Source organism: Helianthus annuus, chromosome 7 (assembly GCF_002127325.2).
Source record: "Helianthus annuus cultivar XRQ/B chromosome 7, HanXRQr2.0-SUNRISE, whole genome shotgun sequence".
NCBI classification, from domain to species: Eukaryota; Viridiplantae; Streptophyta; class Magnoliopsida; order Asterales; family Asteraceae; genus Helianthus; species Helianthus annuus.
In genome coordinates this window covers 91,694,789-91,714,608 of record NC_035439.2, presented here as the reverse complement: position 1 = coordinate 91,714,608, position 19,820 = coordinate 91,694,789, and the positions used below count along the sequence as shown (strand labels likewise).

Here is a 19,820-nt window from a genome sequence, read left to right as displayed (position 1 = left end):
CTTAATTGGCTTGGACGATTTGTTTTAGTTGGTTTTTGTATAATCTCTAAAATAAAAAAGAAGGAAACAAATCAGCCATTGATTTGGGGATTACGATTACTCATTCTAATCAACCTTTTTTTTCTAATAAAAAAAAAAAAAAAACCCTACTACATTGTTCCATTCAAAATGGCATTCCAATACCTTGCCGCCTTTGTTCTAGCGTTACCGGTTACACAATCATTGTCACACACCACCTTTGTTCGATGCCATCAGTTGGGTTACTCGCGTTCTTTGAGCAATAAACAGCCACGGTCACCGCTCTTGCCACACTCTTTAGTTTGTTCCGGTTCGATTATTTAGGTAATGAATTCGATCTTCCCTAAGTATGTGTTCTGTAATTGTTGTATGAATTGGGTTATTGTTCCGGCGACTAGAAACCTACCCATCTGCAAGATAACAAAAAAAAAAGCTCAATACACAATAAATTGAATGATGGATGTGTTCGTTTCTTGTTCCACTTGTTAATTTTGACTATGAAACCATCACAACTGGTGGTTAGAATGAATTAATTGTTACACTTTGCTAAGCTTCTAAATTTATCAAGATTAACCTAAATTGTTTCTAGAATAATATTATATCATTTATTTGCAAGTGTAAAGTTTTAATTAACTTTTTATATGGATGATCTGGAATTAGGTTGATTTCAATAGGTTGAATTGGTGCAGTGAACGACGAATAAATCCTCTAATTTTTATTTTTTTATTCTTTTGAACTATTTTTAATTCTTGGAATTAGGTTGAATTGGTGCAAGTTATCTTGTTTACTTGATAATTTCTTGGGTAATCTTTAATCTTCCTCCTTTTGGGTAAGCTTTTCGATAACCTTTTGTTCAGTATTTATTTTGATTTAAATTACAGCTTGAATCTTGTGTTTTTTTATGCGTATTCTATTTGAATTGGATTTGTGTGATTTTGTAGAGAGTTCTATTGTAAGATCATTCAAAAAAGGATTTACTTTAGAAGCTTAGTTATTGAGTTGCCTTTACAATAAGTCAATAACTTCAAAAAGGTCTGTGTGAATGTGTAATATATAGTTACACGAGAAATTTCTAGAAATTATGTTTTGGGATCTGACAATGTAAGAATTGGTTGCTTTATTGGTGACCATGAAATACTCGTATTAATGACCCGTGTGTACATGGCAAACAAGAACTTGAGGTATGTGACTGAGATATTTGACAATCTTTTATATTGCAGAGCATAACTAGCAAGGATATATGGTCTAAAACGGGTTCAAGTAATAGGGTTGCAAACAAGCCGAGCCAAGCACAAGCTCATATAAGTTATGAAAGCTCGAGCTCAGTTTGATTCAAGCTTTGTTTCTAAAGCTCAAGCTCGGCTGCTAGGTAATTTTTCAAACTCGAGCTCGATAAACGAATTTCGGGCTTGGGCTTATTTATTAAATAAGCTTGCTTTTAGGCTTGGGCTCAAGCCATATGGTTTATTTTCTACAATTCAAGATTGTATTGGTGCATCCATCGCATGGCCCTATCCATTCATCTCGGTATGTATTTGTTAAACTTATGATACAAATAATTTAATATCATGGAACTTAATGCTTATACATGGATGGTTTATTTGTAGGTAGTCCATGAGGATTGAGGACGCATGATGACTCAAGATTTTATGCTTCTTATTTCTTTAATTGCTTTTAATTTCTTTGTTAAATGTTAAGACTTTATGTTAGATAATGTTATAACTTATTTATGGTTAGTGTTTTTGTTATGAACATGCTTATTTGAAATATAATGAAGTTTTATTTCTTTCATTAGTTGATGTTAAACAATAACTATTAGGATGTTATATGTTAATGGTCTGTTTACAAAATTGATTTTATAATCTTATTTGGGATATTAGGACCATTTTCTTGATATTAAATTAGCTATAACGTTACATCATATGGGTCCTGTAAATTAATTTTTAACGACGCTTGTACGTGTATCAAAAGATTAAAAGTACGTAATCACATATTAGAATATTGTAAAAGTGTCCTAATATGTTTTTTTTAGGACGCTATTTAAGTTGTCTATAGACATATTATTTGACCATAAAATTTGTTTTATAATCTTATATGGTATATTAGGACCCTTTTCTTGGTACTAAATTAGCTATAATGTTACAGCATAAGGGTCCTATCAATTAATTTCTAAGGACGCTTGTAAGCGTATCAAAAGATTAAAAATATGTAAGCACATATTAGAACATTGTAAAAGTGTCCTAATATGTTTTTATTAGGACACTATTTTGGTTGTTCAAAGACATATTACGCGACCATAAAATTGGTTTCATAATCTTATTTGAGATGTTAGGACGCTTTTTTAGTTCCGGGACTTATTACGACCCCTTTACATGAAACGCTTTTACCGTTGGTCCTATTAAATGAAAGGTCCTATAAAATAGCATTTTAGGACGCTTTTGCGCGTACTAAAAACCCAGTTTTCTTGTAGTGTTCATATAAAGAAATATCCTGACCAGGTTTGGGGTACCAGCTGAAATCATTTGTAATAATGGGTCCCAGTTTATAAGCAAGAGGACTACTGACTTTTGCAAGAGTTGGGGAATCAAAATGATCACGTCTACTCTGGTGCATCCTCAAGCGAATGGACAAGCAGAATCTTCAAACAAGATAATTATCAATAACTTAAAGGAGAGACTTGGAGCCAAAAAAGGAAGATGGGCACAAGAATTACCCTTTGTTTTGTGGGCTGATAGGACAACGGTAAAGAATGCGATAGGCCAAACCCCATTTTCCTTGGTATTTGGAGCAGAAGCAATGATTCCAACGGAAATGGCGATACCTACTGCAAGATCTATCCTACAGGATCCTGAACAGAATCCCGAAGCCTTATGTCAAGAATTAGATAATGTGGATGGAACAAGGGACGCAGCAAAGCTAAGGATGGCAGCATATCAACAGAGGATATCCGGAGCATACAACAAGAATATAAGGACTAGGAGGTTTCAAGTCGGAGATTGGGTGTTAAGAAAAGCTTTTCAGAATACTACGAATCCTGCTGATGTAAAATTGGCTCCAAAGTGGGAAGGACCCTATGAAATTGAATCCGAATCAGGAAAAGGAGCATACCGACTCAAGAATACGGAGGGGGATATGCTACCAAAATCCTGGAATGCTATACATCTAAAGCTCTATTTCATGTGAGTTTGGAATTTAATTTCTAACTCAGGATGGTATGAATTCTATCTCTTTTAATATGTTTAATATTATTTACTCTTTTGAACTGATTACTAACTTAAGCATCGGAGGGGTGTTAGCCAAGCTAACACCCACCTTAGTTTAAGGATGTTTTGCAGGATATGCTTCAGGATATACCTCCAGGATATACACTCGGGATAATTCGGAAGATTAGAGGATTGGCCCCCTCTCTCACGTTTAAGGGATCCTGATCCCTTCACAGGTTTAAAGGTATTCACCTTTCTCACGAATTGGGTTTAAACACCCCGCCTGGAGCGCAAGTTATCCAGGGATAGTTCAAGGTGGCAAGACCAGTTCATGTAAAAGTGGCTGACAATTTCGTTACTATTGGCTATACCCTGGATCCTTAAGGTATATGAGGATTGATCACCCTCTCTCGCGAAAGGGTATTTTCATACTCTCTAAGGTTTAAAGGTTTTCACCTTTCTAAGTCTTGGAGTTTATACACTCTCGCCTGTAGCGCACGAAAACAAGAGTGTTTTCACACTCTTCTAAGGTATAAAGGTTTTCACCTTTCTAAGTTTCGGGGTTTCCACACCCTCGCCTGTAGCGCACGAAACGTGGGTAAAATCCCCAGTAAAACTCAAAGACTTAAAGGTTTTCACCTTTTCAAGTCTTGAGGTTCTTATACTCCGGCTTAAATGCGTGGAAGATGGGTTTAGTCCCAATAAAATACAAAGTTTTTGGATAATCCCAAAGTATACTTTCAAAAAAACATAATCATTTACAAGTCTACATAAATTTTTGAAAAAAAAAATTGCTAAGTTTAAACAACTGGTTGAAGAATTGCTAAAGGATCATATCCCGGTACAACATACTGGTCCTGCACAGACAGGGGACATCCGTGATGGAACATGACGTATGCTGATACTATATCCGACTGGGGACATTTATGCTGGAGCAAGAAGGAAACCTATGCCAACATTATATCCCACTGGAGACATTGCGAATGATTCAAAGGTTTAAGAATGAAGATTATTGCCTAGGTGTTTCTGGTATGGATTCTTACTTTTCCTAAGTTTGAAGGCCTTATCTGAGTAAGTTAAGTTTTTATGAAAATTTGTATTTAACTAAGTTTTTGTCAAACATTCTGAACAAAGGTGACAAAGCAATTAAGTATCATACCAGTATCCTGATCAGGATATTCAGAACAAATTTTTCAAAATAACATATAATATTATTCGTCCAAAAAATTGTATTCTTGGTTTTATCTCAAAAAGAGACCCATTCACCAAGAACACAATTAAGTTTTTAATGCATATTTACATAAACAGTTGAAGGCTTCATCCTGAAAACTTTGATCCCTCCACCTTCAACTGTCAAACTATTCTACTTGCAGGAAATGAAAATTGTTCTAAGTGCAGGACGACCAGATAATTTAGACCCTACGAAATACAGGTATCACTAAAGACAAACTAACCAGGATACAGGTTCAGTATATGTGTACGAGATACAGGATCTGGATACTTACCTTATTAGGGAAGGAGATCATGGGCTCGATGAATTCCATGAAGCCAAGGTCACCATAAGAGAAACCTTTGGCAGCAGCAGCAGAGAGCTTAGAACTGATGGCAACATATGGCTCCTTTTTCACCAAGACAGGCTTAGAAAAGCTGTCAAGCTCATCTGGATCAAAAGTAGCAGGGTCCTTGATGGAATCTGCGTAAAAGGGAGTAATTCTAATTTCATTACATGATAGTATTCTGAAGTAACCAAACCTATGCAGGAATATTTAAAACAGATATCCTTACCAGACATGTTGGAATGACTAAAAAAAATATATCCGTTGGAATCATGATATCCAACAGTTATATTTTTGGGGACAATTGTTATGGGTGAAATTCTGAGCTCATATCCTGATTTTATATCTTGATTTTTTATTAGTTGTATATGATCAGGATACCAGATCAGGATACCGGATCAGGATACCGGGCCAGGATATTGGTAATATCCTGAGGCAGTATCCTGACTATTACTAACGATTGGCTTGTAAAACGTTGGTTGCAAGGTACCAACGTTAAAAGACTTGATCTACCTGAAGATTCGCTCAAGGTGGTTGAAAAATGGACGTTGATGGTGGAAGAATGGGTCTTGTAACGGTCAGAAAGGCATATTCCGCGAGAATATCGGATGTTGGTCAATGTTATTGACATTGTAACGATTATATGAGCTGAAGACCCGGTTTTGTAGTCAATAAGCACGTGGAAAACAAGTAGAAAGAGTCCCCCAACGTTCAGAATGGAATATTCCCAGCATCCCGGAATAATAGGAGAGTTAGTTTGTTTTTTGTAACTATATAAAGGGGCGATCGGATCATAGGTAGACACAACTTTTCACACACTTTCACTCACACTCTTTGCTCTCTAGCTACTAGAAACCACTACACACAAACACTTGTACTCAAATCTCATTGTAACACTTAGCGATCCGATCAATATCCTGCACTGTATCCTGACGTTTGAAGCAATAGAAGAACAAGGCAGCTGCGATTGTCAGCTCCCGAGGTTTTATGCCGGCGATCTAGATTGATCAAGGGCTTTCCTCGTACATCTCTTGTCATTTACTTTACTTTTTTGCTCATTGTTTGATCGCAGATACGACTCTATATCCTGAGCCGTATCCTGAAACTGTTTTTGCAAATAACTCGATTAACATATTTTTGAACACATTCTCTTAGCACACTACCTCACTTAACTAATTTGATCACTTAATTGCTTCGGTAATTTTTGACCAAAACAACGATACCTTTCATTAAAGTTCTATGGAAAAATCACTCTGAGCAAGAAGCGACGTGGGAAACCGAGGAGTCAATCCACTCTCAATATCCAAATTTGTTTAACAGTTAGTATTCCATAACCCTCAAATAACTGAGATCCGTTGTTAGTTTTAACGTGAATGTGAAATATATGTTCTTACCATCCCTTGTTGTTATTAGACCCCCAGGTTATGCTCGCATTCAAATTTCGAGGACGAAATTTATTTTAAGGGGGGTATAACTGAAATACCCTGAAAATTTATAATAATAATAATAATAATAATAATAATAATAATAATAATAAAAGTAAAATAAAAAAAATTATAATCCATCATCAAAATGTTGTTAAATATATATATATATATATATATATATATATATATATATATATATATATATATATATATATATAAAGAAAATAACTATTACTGTTGAAATTTTTAATATCAGAATGTTATATTATAATATATAACCATATTATTGTTATAGTTCATAAAAGTTAGAAAAATTTACGTAAAACGAGTAATTCGAAAAAAGAAAAAAATCATTAAAATAGTTTCCGTAAGTATAGTAAATAAAATTATAATATTATTTTCCTAGCTACGTGGAGTAACTATATTAAAACATGAAGTTGGGTTGATACGTGGTGGTCTTTCAATACTCAAGTAAATTTATCCTATAAAGATCTAACAGGTGTCATTCATATCTATTCTATTCTTGCTTATAAAGGAAAGGTGACTATATAAGAAAAGGCATCGAAATCTTTCATCTTACACACCCTAACTACATACATATACATATGTATATCTTCAGTAAACTCTAGATGAACCAGCTAATTTATTTTCCGACCACAACGAACTGACCCGGAAGCATGAAAACCAGACCCTTTTCCGTGATCTCTACTCCATAGCCATCTCCCTAGCACCTTTCGACCACCAAACGGACGTTACAACTCAATCGATATTATCCGGCGAACCCAAAAATAAACCAAACCAAAACACCAAAGAGATAACCATGTTACTTAACTTCACCCTGTGGCCTGTGAAAAATCTCTGATCGCGTATTTACATCGGAAACCTTCTTGTTTTCCGGCAAACCTTCGTTATTCCGACCATCTGTTCTTCTCAAATTTCAGGTATATATACATAAACCCATCAGTTTTATTTATTATTCTTGTTATTCATATATAACTAATCAAAAGGAAAAATGAAAAGAAAAAAAACTGTACAAAGAAACCTGCGTTTCCATTCTTTATGAAGAAGATGAATTGAATATTTTATTATTGTTGTTATGGTAGTAGTTTAAGTCAACGTACAATTGTTGACACTCAAACTTTTATGTCATATGTATATGTAAATTACATTATTTTAATATATGTGAGTAGTCATGCATTCAGAATACAAACTTGATTAAACTATTTTCTTTAAACATGGTATAATAGGCATTATGTCATTTTTATTATTATAAATTCAAAAACGTTTTTCGAAAGATAAGATTTAGTAATCTTATCTTAGTAGTTATTAAATATATAAAACACGTTTATGTTAATAACCATTTTACTATGAATAAGTATATAACTGAAGAGTAATAATCCATACAACATGATTTAAAGATATGATACTTTCTATAACCATATAATAGTAAATTAGATTTAATGAACTTATATATTATCAGTAAGCTTTATATTAGATAAATTTAACTTTGTAAACTTTATAACTAAAATTCATAAATAAGAAGAAAACTAATATCTAATAAGCTGTATCAAAATTCTTTTATAACCACGACAAGTAAATCAATTTATTGTTAGATGTCAAGTTAAAATAATATTATCAATTTATTCATACGGTAATAAAGTTTTCGATTAAGAATTTAAATATTGGTCGTCGGAAATTACCGAATGAACTAAACCAAGTACCTATTATAATTCAACACATCAAAGGTACAATAATATTGTAGGCATCATATAGACGAAATCCTTTATCTCAGCACTTCACTTCTGATCATCACTTTGGAACCACTAAGGTGCGGATTCCTTCCTTTACTATCTATATAGTATGGGTTTTTAAACTTTGTTCGTTAATCTTCATTTCAAGCTTCGTATTATGATTTAGTTGTACCCGTTTGATTAATATCCATTACATTTACTTGTCTAATTCTTTCTGATTCTGAACACAACTTTGGAACCATATTACATGCGATATTATCTTTATTAAATTGTACTCATTATCGCATCCTACCGATAATATGTCTGACCTGTTATACTGGATTACGGAGAAATATAAAAATATTATATGTTTACCCTCTGTACTCTGATACCCGAGCACGCACCTACTTGTGGGGGTGACCGCAAGCATGTTATTGCGGCATCAATGGCGTGGCACCGACTGTGACGGTGAGCCTAAATCACAGCGTCTCGCCTGTTCTGAACTCTAAGGAGTGCCGGCTATATTTTTCGAGGCGTATGGATCAATCCTAGGATATTATTATTTCTGCTGGATGGTTTGTATGATGCCCATACGCCATCACACATCGGTTCAGGACTAGCTAGCCTGTTCCGCCTGTTCTGTTTATTATATATAAATATATCGGGCTCGATGGGTATATCTTATAACATGGTAACGTTATTGAATTCTATCATGTAGTTACAATTACATTATTATCTTTTCTTTCATATCCATTATTCATTGCTATCATTATCCGCTCGTGGCATTTTGCTTCTTCGATTTTTTTTTCTTTTCTACAGGTTAGCAGGGATGGCGGGAAAGTGTGAAGAGAGCTAAAATAAACAAGTTGGAATCTTAGTGTGTAGTTTTAATAATGTATGAAATAAATTATCAGGAATAAATCTTTTGTAAACTCGTTTGGATAAAAATAAAATAAGCCCTTTTGTATCTGATTCTGTAATAGTGACACGTCAGCTTAGAGCCGGGCTGGGGTGTTACAGTTATGGTATCAGAGCTAAGGCATAGGTCTTTCCTGTAGAAAACTTAAACATTAAAAACAATCACACCTGTGAGTTAATGGGTAGACATCGGGATAGGAAATCTAGTCTTCTAATATGTCATTGTCAACATTCTTATGTTATTTTTCCTTCCAGATGCCTCCTCTAAGATCTGCTCGTCGGAAATCAGGTTCTTCTAAACGACGTAATTTTGATGAAGCCTTTCAGCGTGCTTTTGAAAGAATACTGCCTAATATTCTACAGACCATTGACCAACACATACATAACTCGATTCCTCCACCACCACCACCTCCAACTCCACCCCATATATCACCTCCTTCATCTTCCCATGTTACTCCTCCTACATCTCCACCAAGAAACAACCAAGTGGAAAACACTGATACTAAACCGTCTGAAGGGATTCATATTTGGAATGAGAGATTCCAAAAGCAAAAACCAAGATCATTCAGCAATGCAGCCATGCCAGTGGATGCTAGCAACTGGATAGCACATGTGGAAAAGATATTTGAAGTCCTCGATGTAGATGATATATTTAAGACAAGGCTAGCATCATATAAGTTGGAAGATGACGCTCGTATATGGTGGGAAGGAGTTAAACTTGCTAACGGAGGAAATGGGTTTGCTGCTACTCTTCCTTGGGCCGAGTTTCGCACCATATTCTTCAAGCAATATTTTTCTGAGGTAGAGAAAAACGAGTATGCTAGAGAATATGCATCTATCGAGCAGCGGGATAATGAACCATGGTCAGAATTCATGGCTAGATTCTGTAGACTGGCTAGTTTTCTCGGGGCGGCTGCTGGAACACCAGAAGTACAAGCAGAAAAGATGAAGTGGGCAGTCTGTGAAAAGAACAGAAGATGGATAATAACGCAAAAGTTCAACAACATTACTGAGATCGCAGATGCTGTTAAAACATTGGAAATAGAAAATAAGAAAAGATGGGCTAAATCCGAGGAGAACCGTAAGAGAAACCGTGAGGACAACCGCATCATAACTACTGGGCAATCATCCAATCAAAACCACTACAATGGAGATTGAAGAAACCAATTCACGCGTAACCATAACAACCGAAATAATCAATGGCAACCAAGAAACCAAACTTTCAATCATGCTCAACAACCCCAACCCTATATGGCCCCTAGTAGGACTCCATCTGTCAACCGTCAATCTAACAACAAGAACCAAAATCAAATCCCTGTATGCAATATATGCGGTAATCGTCATCAAGGCGTATGTCGTCGGGCATTGGGAGCTTGCTTTAGATGTGGAGCGACTGATCACATGATTAAGCAATGTCCGAAGCCTGACCCTAAAGGAACTAATGTTGGGAATAGTGCTTGACCCACGGCTGGAGGGCGAGTGTTTGCTTTGAATACTACGGAGACTTCAAATGCACAAGGTACGATCTCTGGCACTCTTCGTTTGGGCTTACATGATGTTGAAGTTTTATTTGATACTGGAGCAACTCATTCTATAGTCTCACTATCAGTTATTAAACATCTCACGGCAACACCTACGCTATTAGAGAACACTCTTACTCTTACAACACCTATGGGTTATCCAGTCGTGATTTCCCATGTCTATAAAGACTGTCCTATACAGGTTAAATCCCTTATACGTAAAGCAGATCTGTTCCCCATGAAAATGGAACATTTTGATATAATATTAGGACTAGATTGGTTATCCAAACACAACATCACTATCGAATGTCGAACTCGACGTGTAATTTTTGGAGACCCTCAATCTCCTAAACTCGTCTTTCAGGGGACTCAACCACGAAAAGTCCTCAAGATTATCTCTGCCCTCAAAGCCCAGAAATTCCTATCGCACGGTTGTGTAGGGTTTTTGGCATCCGTTAAATCTCTTTCATCTGAAGAACCAACCATAGATAGCCATCCGGTTGTCTGTGAGTACCCAGATGTATTTCCAAAAGAATTACCTGGAATTCCACCAGATCGTGAAGTGGAGTTCACCATTGACCTTATTCCTGGAGCAGAACCAATTTCAAAAGCACCATATCGTATGGCTCCCTTAGAATTAAAGGAACTCAAGGAACAATTGCAAGAGTTGCTGAATCTAGGATTCATTCGACCAAGTGTCTCACCCTGGGGCGCACCTGTCTTATTCGTGAAAAAGAAAGACGGGACTATGCGTTTATGCATAGATTATCGAGAACTAAACAAAATCACAATTCGAAACCGTTATCCGTTACCTCGAATCGATGATCTTTTTGACCAACTTCAAGGTGCCAAATTATTCTCAAAAATTGATCTCAGATCTGGTTATCACCAACTCAAAATCAAGGATACAGACGTTCCTAAAACTGCTTTTCGAACTCGATACGGCCATTATGAATTCTTAGTTATGCCATTTGGGCTGACTAATGCTCCAGCCGTATTCATGGACCTAATGAATCGTGTCTTTCATAAATTCCTTGATAAATTCGTCATAGTTTTTATCGACGACATTCTAGTGTACTCTAAGAATAAAGAAGAACACGAGAGACATCTACGTGCTGTTTTGGAAACGCTCAGGCAAAAGAAGCTATACGCAAAGTTCTCCAAATGCGAATTCTGGTTAAATCAAGTTGCATTTTTAGGTCACGTGATATCTGCAGATGGTATAATGATGGACGTTGCAAAAACCGAAGCTATTACAAAATGGCCGAGACCTACTTCGGTTACCGAGATTCGAAGCTTTTTAGGTCTAGCAGGCTATTATCGACGCTTTGTTGAAGGGTTTTCTATGATTGCCTTACCTCTTTCACAACTTATAGGAAAAGGGGTAAAGTATACATGGAATGACGAACGGGAAAAGAGTTTTCAAGAGTTGAAGAAAAGACTTGTGTCTGCTCCTATACTCACTCTTCCAACAGGCTCTGGCGGCTACTAAGTTTATAGTGATGCCTCGAAGAAGGGTCTTGGATGTGTTCTCCTGCAACATGGAAAAGTTATTGCCTACGCTTCACGACAGCTCAAGCCATATGAAGTTAACTATCCAACACATGATCTTGAGTTAGCAGTGGTAGTTTTCGCTCTTAAGATCTGGAGACATTACTTATATGGAGAAAAGTGTGACATTTTCACCGACCATAAAAGTCTCAAGTATATTTTTACTCAGAAGGAGATTAATATGAGACAGAGAAGATGGTTGGAACTTCTAAAAGACTATGATGTCCACATTCAATATCACCCCGGCAAGGCGAATGTCGTGGCAGATGCATTGAGTAGAAAAAGTTCAGGAACGGTGGCATGCCTCACCATTCAGCCTGAGATTGTCAGGGATCTGGAGAAGATGGAGATTGACATTCAGATCAGGAAGTCTGATGGTTACTTGGGCAGAATGCAAATCGAGCCTGATCTTATCTCAAGAATCAAGGAAGCCCAGAAGCAAGATGGAGAACTGTGGGCAATCTCGCAAAACCTGGAGTTAGGCAAGCAGTCGGAGTTTCGTATATATGAACAAGGTATTATTTGGTGTGGAAAGAGATTATGTGTTCCGTCTGACTCCACCCTTCGTGAATCATTATTATTAGAGGCTCATAGTTCGCCTTTCTCTATTCATCCGGGTTCAACCAAAATGTACCGTGACTTGAAGCATAATTTTTGGTGGAATGGCATGAAAGAAGATGTTGCCCAGTTCGTGGCAAAATGCCTCACCTGCCAACAGGTGAAAATCGAACATCAAAGGGCTAGTGGTTTATTACAACCTCTTAATATCCCTATCTGGAAATGGGATGAAATTTCTATGGATTTTGTGATAGGCCTACCAAAGACCTTCAAAAAGAATGATGCTATATGGGTCGTGGTTGATAGATTAACCAAGTCAGCTCATTTCTTACCTATCCAACAAGGTTACTCTATTAGTAAGTTATCCGAAATATTTCTCCAGGAAATTATTCGTTTACATGGCACACCATCATCCATTGTGTCAGACAGAGACCCAAGATTCACATCACGATTTTGGAAAGGTTTCCAAAAGGCTTGGGGTACACGTCTGAAGTTCAGTACTGCTTTCCACCCTCAGACAGATGGGCAAACTGAACGAACCATCCAAACGTTAGAAGATATGCTTAGAGCATGCGTATTAGATTGGAGTGGAAATTGGGACGAATACTTGTGCCTTGTTGAATTTGCATACAACAATAGCTGGCAAGCAAGTATTGGTATGCCCCCATTCGAGTTGTTATATGGTCGTAAATGTCGAGCTCCAATCTGTTGGGAAGAAGTTGGAGAAAAGATCATTGAAGGACCAGAAATAGTTCAGGTCACAAATGAAAAGGTCACTACTGCTCGAGAACGGTTGAAACAAGCTCAGAGCCGTCAGAAAAGTTATGCTGATCAACACCGATGAACCATAGAATTCAAAATAGGAGAACACGTCTTTCTCAAAGTATCACCTAGTCGCGGTATTCGGAGGTTTGGAATTAAAGGGAAGTTAAGTCCTCGTTATATTGGTCCATTCGAAATCCTCGAAAGAATCGGTGAAGTTTCTTATTGTCTTGCTTTACCACCACAACTTTCTCATGTTCATAACGTATTCCATGTATCCTTACTAAGGGGATACAACTATCACCCGATTCATGTTATCAATTATCCGTTAGACATGATTCAAGAAGATCTAACGTATGAAGAAGAACCTGAGGCTATCCTTGATCGTCAGGAACGTGTGACAAGGCGAAAGACGATACCTTTCATTAAAGTTCTATGGAAAAATCACTCTGAGCAAGAAGCGACGTGGGAAACCGAGGAGTCAATCCACTCTCAATATCCAAATTTGTTTAACAGTTAGTATTCCATAACCCTCAAATAACTGAGATCTGTTGTTAGTTTTAACGTGAATGTGAAATATATGTTCTTACCATCCCTTGTTGTTATTAGACCCCCAAGTTAAGCTCGCATTCAAATTTCGAGGACAAAATTTATTTTAAGGGGGGTATAACTGAAATACCCTGAAAATTTATAATAATAATAATAATAATAATAATAATAATAATAATAATAAAAGTAAAATAAAAAAAATTATAATCCATCATCAAAATGTTGTTAAATATATATATATATATATATATATATATATATATATATATATATATATATATATATATATATATATATATATATATAGGATTAGGTTCAAACGTGAACATTTTCTCCAGCGTGAACTGCGTGAACTTATCTGGGCCCTTGATTTTATTTAAGATGATAAGGGGTAGGATTGTAATTGTATAAAGTAGTTATAAACAATTAAATTTAAACCATTATATTATTTAATTTGATTTCAGTTACGTAATATGTTAGGAATTTGAAATCTTCAACATATTTTATATTTTTATAAGATTATCCTCATAATATCTTTAACCAATCACCTATTCTCATGCAATTTACATTGATATCACATTCCTTGTACATCAGTTTCATAAACCCAGAAAAGCACATTCATTTTTCGTCGTTCATCACGTCATTTTTCGTCTGAAGATCGATGTCAATTGTATCATCGCCGGTAGTTGATTAGTTATTGTAGTTGGATTCCGGCCAACGTTAATCGGAGACGGCATAAACAAACCCACCACCTCCGGCGGAGACGACACCACAGCAAACAAATCCATTTCATCTCCGTCGGTTTCTCCGCCGACCAGCCACTCTCCGACGACATAAAAAACAGAGGATAACGACAACGAAAACGACAATGGCAGCGATGACGGCAACAACTTCGATATGGTAATGGACGAAGACTTTTTCGAAGGATTGGATGAGCTTGCCTGAGTTAACTCTGTCGTTATTCAGCGATATTACCATGGTTATCAACCAATGTAGCCACCACAAGCACCATCGCAGCCGGTGGAAGTTGAATTTGTCTTTTTTGTTTAAAAGAGTGACGTAGGCATGACGGAAGGATACACGTTTGTTCCTGCACACATGTGTACTAAGTATATACAGACCAGTACACATGTTTACTTAGTACATACAGAACCATTCACATGTGTAGCTTTTCGGAGTTTTGTTTTTTTTCAAATTCGAACACATGCTCATGTTCATAGAAAGTATGACCTATGTCGAGTACACATGTGTATTGTCTTGCTGTACACATGTGTAACTATATGGGTATACGCATGTTACACCGTATGACCAGACCTATTCTTCAAATAACACACTCAAACTAAAACGTACACAGGTGTACTCTGAATCTGAATAGAACACAACAGTACACATGTGTAACTATATGGGTATACACATGGTATCCTCTGCCGTCGCCGATGAAGAATGGAGAAAAGGGTTTTTTTTTTTTTTTGTTTTGATAAAGGTGATATCAAAACAAATAATAAACAAATGAATAGATTAATCTGGAATTTCATCTATAATTATGGGAATAATATTGTTTCCTAATTTTAAGTAATTAATATAATTACACTTTTAACCTTTTGATTTTAATAAAACAATAAAAGTTAACCTATTAATTACAATCATGCCACCCCTTCAACAAATCAAGATCATATTAATCGACGGTCAGGATATGTTCACGCAGTTCACTCTTGGGAGGTTGTTCACGCTGGAACCCTACCCTATATATATATATATATATATATATATATATATATATATATATATATATATATATAAAGAAAATAACTATTACTGTTGAAATTTTTAATATCAGAATGTTATATTATAATATATAACCATATTATTGTTATAGTTCATAAAAGTTGGAAAAATTTACGTAAAACGAGTAATTCGAAAAAAGAAAAAAATCATTAAAATAGTTTCCGTAAGTATAGTAAATAAAATTATAATATTATTTTCCTAGCTACGTGGAGTAACTATATTAAAACATGAAGTTGGGTTGATACGTGGTGATCTTTCAATACTCAAGTAAATTTATCCTATAAAGATCTAACAGGTGTCATTCATATCTATTCTATTCTTGCTTATAAAGGAAAGATGACTATATAAGACAAGGCATCGAAATCTTTCATCTTACACACCCTAACTACATACATATACATATGTATATCTTCAGTAAACTCTAGATGAACCAGCTAATTTATTTTCCGACCACAACGAACTGACCGGAAGCATGAAAACCAGACCCTTGTCCGCGATCTCTACTCCATAGCCATCTCCCTAGCACCTTTCGACCACCAAACGGACGTTACAACTCAATCGATGTTATCCGGCGAACCCAAAAATAAACCAAACCAAAACACCAAAGAGATAACCATGTTACTTAACTTCACCCTGTGGCCTGTGAAAAATCTCTGATCGCGTATTTACATCGGAAACCTTCTTGTTTTCCGGCAAACCTTCGTTATTCCGACCATCTGTTCTTCTCAAATTTCAGGTATATATACATAAACCCATCAGTTTTATTTATTATTCTTGTTATTCATATATAACTAATCAAAAGGAAAAATGAAAAGAAAAAAAAACTGTACAAAGAAACCTGCGTTTCCATTCTTTATGAAGAAGATGAATTGAATATTTTATTATTGTTGTTACGGTAGTAGTTTAAGTCAACGTACAATTGTTGACACTCAAACTTTTATGTCATATGTATATGTAAATTATATTATTTTAATATATGTGAGTAGTCATGCATTCAGAATACAAACTTGATTAAACTATTTTCTTTAAACATGGTATAATAGGCATTATGTCATTTTTATTATTATAAATTCAAAAACGTTTTTCGAAAGATAAGATTTAGCAATCTTATCTTAGTAGTTATTAAATATATAAAACACGTTTATGTTAATAACCATTTTACTATGAATAAGTATATAACTGAAGAGTAATAATCCATACAACATGATTTAAAGATATGGTACTTTCTATAACCATATAATAGTAAATTAGATTTAATGAACTTATATATTATCAGTAAGCTTTATATTAGATAAATTTAACTTTGTAAACTTTATAACTAAAATTCATAAATAAGAAGAAAACTAATATCTAATAAGCTGTATCAAAATTCTTTTATAACCACGACAAGTAAATCAATTTATTGTTAGATGTCAAGTAAAAATAATATTATCAATTTATTCATACGGTAATAAAGTTTTCGATTAAGAATTTAAATATTGGTCGTCGGAAATTACCGAATGAACTAAACCAAGTACCTATTATAATTCAACACATCTAAGGTACAATAATATTGTAGGCATCATATAGACGAAATCCTTTATCTCAGCACTTCACTTCTGATCATCACTTTGGAACCACTAAGGTGCGGATTCCTTCCTTTACTATCTATATAGTATGGGTTTTCAAACTTTGTTTGTTAATCTTCATTTCAAGCTTCGTATTATGATTTAGTTGTACCCGTTTGATTAATATCCATTACATTTACTTGTCTAATTCTTTCTGATTCTGAACACAACTTTGGAACCATATTACATGCGATATTATCTTTATTAAATTGTACTCATTATCGCATCCTACCGATAATATGTCTGACCTGTTATACTGGATTACGGAGAAATATTAAAATATTGTATGTTTACCCTCTGTACTCTGATACCCGAGCACGCCCCTACTTGTGGGGGTGACCGCAAGCATGTCATTGCGGCATCAATGGCGTGGCACCGACTGTGACGGTGAGCCTAAATCACAACGTCTCGCCTGTTCTGAACTCTAAGGAGTGCCGGCTATATTTTTCGAGGCGTATGGATCGATCCTAGGATATTATTATTTCTGGTGGATGGTTTGTATGATGCCCATACGCCATCACACATCGGTTCAGGACTAGCTAGCCTGTTCCGCCTGTTCTGTTTATTATATATAAATATATCGGGCTCGATGGGTATATCTTATAACATGGTAACTGTTAGGGCTGGATTTTTGTTATACGTGATCCTTATAAGTGATCCTAACCAGTGATCCTTGTTCCTTTGGCAGACAGTGATCCTCAGGAGGACTTCAGGATCAGGATCATGGGACATTATAGTGATCCTTATACTAACGGCTACTTCCGCTCAATACAATATTGTTTTGCAGGAACCTCTAGCAGGATATGCTCTAGACATCATGATCCAGGGACGCGTCTTCACAAATATGGCAAGAGCTTAATCGAAGAAAGACGTTGCACAGGATATGGAAACTAGGCTTGATTTATGGGCGGCTATTTAGGCTAGATTGTATCTCATTTCTAAAGGGGTAATGAGCTGAATAATAGTTTAGCTACCTAAAATAGGTCACCTACACATGTATAAATACCCCTCTTCCTCATTCGGAAGAACACACACGACATACAACGCAACTCTCACACACTTAGACACCAAAAGCAATAGTGATCCTTGTACTCAGCTCATTATTATCCAAAGTTGTAATCATATTTTTGTTATATTGAAGTTGGTGATCGGTAGTTGCCATCACCCGAGGTTTTTTATGCCGGAGATCATTCATTGATCAAGGGCTTTTTCCTCGTATAAATCATTGTGTCTTTGCATCTTTATCACAGAAGTGATCCTTTACTTTCATAATTAACCAAGCATCATACCCCGTTTTCATAAAGTTTGGTTACATTATCGTTGTGTGATTTTTGACCAAAACAGTTTGGCGCCCACCGTGGGGCAATTGGTGCTTCATCCATAAGAAAATCTTTTGTTCGAAATCATTTCAAAGAGTTACATGGCTTCATCATTGAAGAACACGTCCACGGCGATGTCTGCAGTCACCTCATCAGAGATCACCTTGCCTCCTCCACCGGCAGGATCTCAGAAAAATACTGAGAAGAGATCAACTCCCACTTTCTCTAAACCTCTATCTTCTTCTGCTATGAATTCTTCTATTCCCAGTACTAGTGATGTATTTGCTTTAATTTTGCAGATGAAGGATCGTATGCAGCGGCAAGATGAAACTAACGAAAGGATCCTCAGGGAAATTGGAGATCTCAAAAGACAAAAGAAAGCGGCAGAGGATCATTCTCCACTGATGCCCAAATCCTTGAGTTTTGATACTCCAATGATCACTCCCCAGCCATCAGGGATCCCGGACGTGCAGATCATAGGGGAGTCAAGAGGATCACATCTCAACTCGGCAGCAATGACTCAGACGTCAGACTCACATTTTCAGCCTGTAGGATCCTATCCTCAGTACATGGGATCCTTCAGGAATTTGGGAGCCTATCCGGAGACACAGCAGTTTCAAGGATCCTACTTTGTTCCAGGATCATCCCAGACACCAGGATCCTTCCAGATACCAGGATCCCTAAAAAATCTGCAAACAGGAAGTCTAGATGTCCATCAAGGAGACTTCATTCCAATGCAGACCATTGCTTCCACTGGTCCCTCCGTTGTTCCAGAACCCCAGCAATATGGATTCCCTAACTTGAACCCAATGGGAGGTAACACTTTAAACAATTACCCTACCACTAACCATGGATTCATGTAGGATACAGGTACCAATCATGCTATGGCCAGGGAGTTGCAGAAGCTGAAGGATATGATCTCAAGTGTTCCAGGGGTAGTCAAGCCTATCCCAGAGATTGCGGATGGAAGCCACAAGGTATCCCGTTTTGCACCACCAATTTGTGATGCAGAGGTACCCAAAAGGTTCCATATCCCTACCATGAAGTTGTATGATGGCACAACGGATCCAGAGGAGCATATAGCACAATACAGGGAGAGGATGGAGATCAATCCTATCCCAGAAAAATTGAAGGAAGCATGCCTATGTAAAGGATTTGGATCCACTCTTACTGGATCAGCTCTTAAGTGGCTGCTAAGTCTTCCCCCTTACTCTATTACTTCATTTGCCAATTTAGTTAATTTATTCAATAACCAATTCTCTTGTAGCAGAAAATTTGAAAAATTAACTAGTGATTTGTACAGGATAACTCAAAATC

The 19,820-nt window shown here is 36.2% G+C and overlaps 1 long non-coding RNA gene across 2 annotated transcripts; it reads left to right on the top strand.

Annotated features, from left to right (window-relative positions):
- The first annotated feature begins 1,116 nt into the window (after positions 1-1,116).
- LOC110903286 lies at positions 1,117-1,790 on the top strand. 2 transcript variants are annotated; one of them, XR_002571818.2, is made up of 3 exons: positions 1,117-1,387; positions 1,461-1,545; positions 1,626-1,790. It is a non-coding gene; the product is annotated as an uncharacterized LOC110903286 (long non-coding RNA). The 2 variants fall into 2 exon arrangements; XR_002571817.2 differs by having other exon boundaries at positions 1,127-1,545.
- Positions 1,791-19,820: the final 18,030 nt, after the last annotated feature.